Source organism: Ostrea edulis, chromosome 5, assembly GCF_947568905.1.
Source record: "Ostrea edulis chromosome 5, xbOstEdul1.1, whole genome shotgun sequence".
NCBI lineage: Eukaryota > Metazoa > Mollusca > Bivalvia > Ostreida > Ostreidae > Ostrea > Ostrea edulis.
In genome coordinates, this window is record NC_079168.1 from 59,782,256 (window position 1) to 59,790,348 (window position 8,093).

At 36.6% G+C, this 8,093-nt stretch overlaps 1 pseudogene; it reads left to right on the top strand.

Annotated features, from left to right (window-relative positions):
* The first annotated feature begins 4,397 nt into the window (after nucleotides 1–4,397).
* Nucleotides 4,398–5,855, top strand: LOC125651101 (uncharacterized; annotated as a pseudogene).
* Nucleotides 5,856–8,093: the final 2,238 nt, after the last annotated feature.

Sequence of the window (8,093 nt, forward strand, 5' to 3'; positions counted from 1 at the left end):
AGATGTCACGAGGGCATATACTAGGGTCTTGCACGCATCTTCTGTGATGAGCGACCGTATTCGTCCGATGTTACGTAGTTGATGATAGCAAGCATGAGACACAGATGAGATTTGCTTTTGCATGCAAAGTGTCTTATCAAACCATACACCTAGGAATAAGTGATGAACCGATGAAATGGTCAAGTTATCCAAACATTATAGAGTTGTTCCGGTTCATTTCCATACTCGTACACTTTCTAAAACAGTAAAGTCTATGTGACTTAATTTCCTCATCAATATTTTTAGGTCACCTGACCTAAAGCAATTGGTCAGCGTCCGTTGTCGTGTGCTGTGCGTGAACACTTGACCATTCTTAACTTCTTCCTGATACTATAACTGCCATTTATTATTTTTTTTCAAATCTGGTATGAAGCATTTTTGGGACAAGGGGGTATAAAGTATAAATTTCAGGACTCCTGCACCCCCGGGACTTTAAGGATGGAGCAAACATTGACCAATGTTAAAAAACCTTCCTTACATCTGTAAGAAAAATTGTAAACATAGATCTGGTTATGTAGAGCTGGAAGACCTCTACCGAAATTGTAAATTTCGGGGTAGACGTTCTGACTCCAGGACGGGGCCAAACTAGGTACTAGTATTTAGTGTTTATGTGTAAACCATTTAAATAGCATATATCGTCTTCAATGCTATGCCGTGGGAGGCCCTTAAATATATTTTAGATGAAACAATTCCAGTTCCATCCCCGCCAAGCTATATTTATATGTCAGTATTGAAAAGATTAATTGGAGAAAGGGGACCAGACTTTATGGCTTCCATAACGTACTAGGATTTCTTTTCAATATTTACGTACTTCATATTGAATAAAATGAACAGATATCAAAATCAACGGGGTTCGAATTGATTGCTACCTAACATGGCTTTCTCTTCAAACGAAATCAATTGAAGATATGAGTTTTCCGTTCACGTGTGGCTTTAACAAATGTTTGGACAGAAATATACTGAGAAAATATGTTCGGAATTTTTTTATCTGATGATGCAAGAATACAGCGACCTGCACTTTTAAGTTTTCATAATGGGTGGATTTGTAGCTGTCTAGTGTGTCCAAATATTTTCCCAGAGAGCTACAGATGTGCATTAGTGCAGATGCATATGTGATTCCGAATTGTAATTCCGAATTAGGGAGAGGGCTGAAATAGGCTATCCCTGCTGCCCAGTCCCATTGACTTATTAGTGAATAAAATATTGTTCAAATAAAAATTCCGAATTGCAGGTATGTTTATCATGTTCTGTGTTGTACCTGTGTGTTTGATTGAATAAAGTTGTATAACAACGTCATGTATTTTCATGATAAAGTAAAACGCAAAACTCCTGCATGATAAACTTGCATTCGATTTATCATGATGTAATGAATTTTGTAACGTTTAAACAATGAATCAAGGTATTTGTGCGAGTGAAAATTTTAAACCCAAGTATGCATGCAAAAATTAAATGAATCAATAGCCTTGTGTTTTATGTTTTGATAATTGTCAGATAAATGAAAGTTCAAGTGGTTTGAAAAGTAACTGGCCTACCCAAATAATATTGTAATGTTCAGCAATCTGAACACGCTCGCAGTTGCTTAGAGAGAGACTCTACCATATCACTAGAAAGGCTAGCTCACTAGCGAGGCCGTAGAAAATCCCCTACATACTGTCTGGTACATTTCCCCCGCTCATGGAAGTTTCGTCCCGAAGCTTAGCATGGGTCTTCTCTTATTTTTGGCCTCTCTTCAGCAAAAGCATCTACCGTTCACGACAACTACCATCGTCGTCCTAGGACGAAACCACGTGCACACAGTCCCAGAGTTCCAAACATACTATCCCTGAAGCAGGCCTCTGGACAGCCAAACACCAGTCACTACACTGTCACCATTTTGTAACGTGCAGCGGTTTGAACACGCTCGTCCTTGCTTAATCTGCGTGATCAAGAGAAATCACTAAAAGGCTAGCTCAAGAGCGAGGCAGAAGTTCCCTATATTCTGTCCAACAATTCGACATTGCATATATTTAACGATTTCGTGTTTCCATACAATACGCAGGTTTAAATGTCCAAGTCAGCCGTTGACTGTGAAAGTCTGTCGTTTTCGCAAAAGTCCATTACTAAGTAATATCAAATAGATGCAGTGACTCACTAGGTTGACCTTGAGAAGGGAGAGTAGCGTTCGTCCGGGGTTAAACCTCTATCGCCGGCTGAATGGGTACCTCCTGACTTGGGGGGGGGGGGGGATAACGTTTCCGTGCTTCACTGCCTTGGCTGGCATGCTTGTCCTTGTCTCGAGCTCGAGTCCCGTGGGGATCCGGGATAGAAAGGTCCACAGTACTCCTTGCTTGTTGCAGTACATCAAATTAAACTGTGACTCTCACAGCAGTCGTGACACGATAGAAATCACTCCCCGCCAAACGGCCGCAAGCGCCGAGAACATGTGAAAGTTTGGCAACCCATCGCCGACAATGGTAACGATTATATTCTTGGAAGGGACGTTTTATTGTATTGTAGGAATTATGAGATTGGTCACAGTTCGTTATCTTCACCTTGGAAAAACAATCAATCGATCAGTCTTGATTCTATCTGTTCCTTTTTGGCTTCATCCTGTCGCTGCACTGGCAAAGGATTGTTTGGCTGCGTACACGATTGAACGATGTTAATAGAGGGCGAAGCCCTCTCACGGCCCGAAGGGCCGTGAGAGCGGAGCTCTCCCTATAGGTAACACGTATATACATGTTTAAAAGGAAAATAATGAAAAATTAAACCATACCTATGGAACTTGAAAAGTTTGGTACCAATGGCGTCGATTCGAATATTAGCGCGTGGACATGTATTCCTCCATTTTGAATCTCGTCTACCCTAGTTCACGTCGTTCTGGGATGTTACATAAAATCCGTAAAAGCATGTAAACCTTATTTTCTTAATTATATATAATCACTCCACGATTAATGCCATGTTTTTTGTTGTGGTTCAAACGCTTTGTTTGTAAATTTGCAAAATAACGACGCTGAATATGACGTCACAATGTACTGTTTACATCAATTGCGTTATATTTCCCGCGTTCAATATATAGGCGGATCAAATGTCCAAAATTAGGATGCTTTAATGAAGCTCTGTCCTCGTGCTAACTTCGGGTTGATTTTTGTCTTGTTTTGGATATAGATGCTAATGCCAATACTTTTTGCTTCGCCCTCAAACACGGTCACGCCGTAAGACATATTACAGAGCGAAACTCAGCCCGTCCGCGAAGCAAAGTTCTAAAGGTAACACGTATGTAAAAGAAAAATTGAGAAAATCAGGAAAACAATAGAGATCATCTCTATATACGTTCACTGAAAATTTTGTGATCCATATGAGCGCCGCCATATTGTTTTGATCGTTAGTTGCTTCTACTGTTATTCGTGTTTTACATGTAACTTGGAATGCCAAAAATACAAGACTGACGTGCAATTTGTAATTCAAACACTTAGTTTGTTTAAATATGAATGGGATAATTATCACTGTTACAGTTATTATCCAATCATCAAAAGGAAAAGAGTAATACGACTAAATGGATGAACGAGTTCATGAGTTTTTTAAAAATAAAAATATACGATATATTTACGCTTAGGTTTTTACAACTTTGAATTTGTTGGTTAGTTTTGTTTAGTTTTAACTGTCTTTCGAATTGCAAACGGGATGTATTGTTGTTTAATATATTGTACGGTGTGACCGTTGAGATGAGCGAAGCCCATTAACATCTTGCAAAACGACTTATAGAAATTTTATCCGCCTCTTCATTTAACTCGGGAAATATAACGCAATGGATGTAAACAGTTACATTGTGACGTCATATTAGCTGCAATGTTTTTTCTCTCTCTTTCAAACCAAGCAAAAACAAAACGTTTGAGGCTGTGAAAAGGCTTGTCTGGAATTTAAAAACGTTTATGTTACTTTCTAAACAATATAATTATTTTAATTACGGGATTGCCAATGAAGTCAATCGGATCACGCGCTCGTCATTTTCCGTAACCGGTAAGAAGACTCGGACGTGGATCGGCGCAAGAATTTAATCAAATCGATGCATTTCTTCGCCGGAAGCGCGCCCGTGGATGAGTGTTAAAAAGCCAGAACCAAATCCCTGAATAATATGTAATTTATATTTTCACCACAGATTCAGTTTTGGTATCATTAACGTCCTATTCACTCTAATAGATAACATGTAAGTGGAAATTGATAGTGGTACAATACCTTAGATGTGTATAATATCTTAGATGCATTTGAAAGTTCACGTTTCATAAGGCCGGTTCGATTTGTACCTTCTAGAAGAGGAAATTACAATATTCCAACTTCCGGTTACTGTAGTTAATCGAACAGTGTGTCTTCTGATCAATATGGCGTCGAAACGAAAGTTGGTTAGCGCAGCATTACTTATGATGATAGAAGATGAAGATTTTGACATACCAGACGACGTTTTTTCATTTGTTGTTTGTGCAGCATTCATTAATGGGTATAATGACTTGTTACTACAAATATTTATTACAAATTTTAAGCTTTTTATTTATTTTTTCTTGCTTAGTGTACAAAATCAATTGATCACGGTGATTTGCTATTACTATTCGTAAATTGTGAAAAACGAATGATAAATAATACGATAAATATTTATTAAAATGCGACCTAGGACACATCATATAACGTGCATGCTGCATTTTATAGCCGATAGCTTTACCAAATATAATTAGTAGACCAGTTGTTAAATCATTTCAGAGCTTAAGAGTTACTTCTTTTCTTTCCCTTCCTCTCTAAACACTGAGTTCAAACCATTTTTCAAGCCATCAATATGCATATCATTTGTCTCATCTTTGATTTCAGACAGGAGCGAAGGAAAAGGTTTCGAGTTGAAAGCTTTATACAAGATGTTGTATCAAGATATTCCTTGGATACTTTCAAGACCTTTTTTCGTGTTTCTAAAACTACATTTGAAACTATTTTGGAAAACATTGGGCACATTCCTGAACTAATGCTCCGGGAACCAGCTGCTGGACGACCTCAAATTTCACGTGACAAAGATTTGTTGATGATGCTTTGGTATATTGGATCCAAAGAAACAATAAGGTCTATTGCAGACCGATTCAACGTTTCCGAGTCAACATTTCATTCTCACAACAGGAAAATGTTGGATGTTTTCAAAAACATTTTCTACAAAAATTTGTGATTTGGCCGACTGATGTACAGAATGTAAATGATGAATTTGAGCAAAAAAGAAACTTTCCTGGTGTGATTGGAGCAATTGACTCTACACATATATGTATAAAGCCCCCTCATGGACACGCAACTGATTACTTTAATAGGAAAAAATTTCACTCAATTATTCTGCAAGCAGTGTGCAGAGGGGATAAACGTTTTACAGACGTTTTCTGTGGATGGCCTGGTCGAGTACATGATGCTCGAGTTTTTCAAAATTCTCCATTAAGACAAAGGGGCCCAACTCTTTGTGGGCAGTGCCATTTGTTAGGTGATGGGGGATATCCATGCAAACGGTGGTTGATAACCCCATACAGGAATAGAGGAAATCTTACGAGGAATCAAATCAAGTTCAATCAAATCTTATCAGGAACCAGAGTAATAATTGAAGACTCCAGTTTATAGAAATGAATGACATTGCATATGTTGTCAAGGCCGTCATCACAGCATGCATACTCCATAACATTTGCATCCTGCACCAGGATGAGCTTGATGAACATTTTGACAATGACCCTCAGCAGTTTCCTTTAATTAATCCATTACTAGAAAATGATGCTGAAGGTCAACTTAAAAGAACACTTCTAACAAGACAATTAGCAAATATTTAGAATTCACATTAATTTGCAATGTCAAAAAATTCAGTTTTGAGACAAAGAAAATAAAATTCTGTAAGACTGAATTTTAGTTGTTTTCAAATGAAGCAATGAATATCAAATTCAAGTGAACTGTTTTATTAAAAAACGATAACAATCATCTTCTTGATGCATGGAAATATAAACAAACAAAATCAATAAGTAAAATTGGCAAGAAATAAGATAATGGAAAACAATTTGATCACAGCTTACAAAATTAAGAACACTTTAAACTACTCACATATAAAAATCATAATTGAGATATGGATTTAGTACATGTGTACGGTTTGATATCATCAGACAAGGTTTAAATTAAATTATTTACTGACAAGATGACTCACCGAGTCTACAGTGATTGAAAAAATACACGAGTATTGTAGTAAGTAAACACAACCTGGCTTCTGCACTCACTGAAGAACATTAAAGTCATTCATATATACTTAACTGGGTTTTGCTACAAGTGCATGTTTTAATTAAACTTGTCAATATTTTAAGGATTTCAGTGAGTACTTGCTCAGCAGGAAAATCTCATATACATGTATGAGCAAATGAAAAATAATATCTCAATGAAATCAACAAGTAGAAACAATTTTGTCAATCATACAGGGCATCGCATAAAATATTCTGTCATGTGCAAGAAAACGTTTGGGGACAAAATCTAACATTTCATGTCCAAAACCACAGGTTATAACATGTTAATTGAGAGCATTTGCCCACTTTTCTCTATCTCCAGAGGGAGTCACACTAATAGCCGCAATACAGTTTAGATTGTTCATCAAATCCAAAAAACATTCAGGACTGATTTCTACACCATTTCGAATTTGTAGATACCTCAGAATGCCCCCAATCTCTTTAGATAATGACACTAGGCCTTCCTCACTTAAGTTTGGTAAACTACTTATAAAGAGTTTCTCCATACATTTGCACTTAGACAAATTTTTAACAATGTTATCACTGCAAATGGTTCTATTTTTTTAACCTTTAATATTCAAGTATTTTAGTTTCCTGAAGCTGCCCAAAACATCACAATTTTGCAAAAGGGTTGCATCAATGGTAAGATACATACAGTTTTTAAAAAGTTCCAAAAATTCTTCACTGAATAGCTCTGCCATTCCTTCATTGAAAAAATTAAGGTATGTTATTGAATTCCATACAAGGCCACTCTCAAAAAGCAAAGAAATACATTTGCAAAATTTAGACACTGAATGGTACAATTCTGGTATTGGAATGAATGTCAATATTTTGCACAGTAATTCAGGTGGCAAGTGGCACAAATTTGTATAACCTGTAAAAGAAAAAGCAAATACAAAAGCAAAAATTGTTGCACCCAACTTTAAACAGCAGTTCCATTACAGATGGTTTCCAAGAATGAAACAACCATAATACATCACTTAAATTTAGTTAGTTATTCAGGATTTCAATACATTTATGAACCTACCAAAACTGTGATCAGAAGGAAAAAGACCATAGGGAGAAATAAAAAATCAAAATAGTACATGTATTTCAAAATTTGGGACCAGATTTCAGTGCACTGAAAATAAATATGATTCAAAGGGTCAACAAAATAAACAATTGAATTAATCTTTCATGTTTTTTAGAACTGAAAGGAAGCCACTAAATATTTCCATTTTCTCTTTATGCATTCTTTCAATTTTCTCCATGTTTTCTTCATTTTTTTTATTTTGATTTTCAGCAAAATCTTCTAAAAATTTGAGAGCCTGAGTTGAATTTGTGTTCAAATTTTTTCTTTTCTTTTTGGGCTTAGGAGATTCACAGATACCCGGTTCACTTGCGCTCGTACCTGGCTCATCAGTACTGGAACTATTTGTGGACAAAGATCCAGCAACATACTGTGGATTTATATCATGCCTATCCATCATTATGTCCTGAAATTCCTCTTCATAAGGGAAATCTTTCCTTTCTTGCCCGGACTTTCCTTGGTCAGTCTGATGGCGTTTATACGCGCTTAATTGAGTTTTCCACCTTCCTCTACCTGGCCAACAGAAAAATTTGTTGAGAAAGCTTTGTTCAGCTCCTCTGTTATATTCATCCATAATGTTTTTTTCTTGTATGTAGGTGATAAAAATTTTGCTTTTCTGTCTTTGTATCCTGAAATAATGAAAAGTGTTTGTTCTTTTGTGAAAATTCCATTCGATACTGCAGGTGATTGGTTGTTGTTGTTTGATGAATTTTCAGGTGGCTGTGGAACAGGGG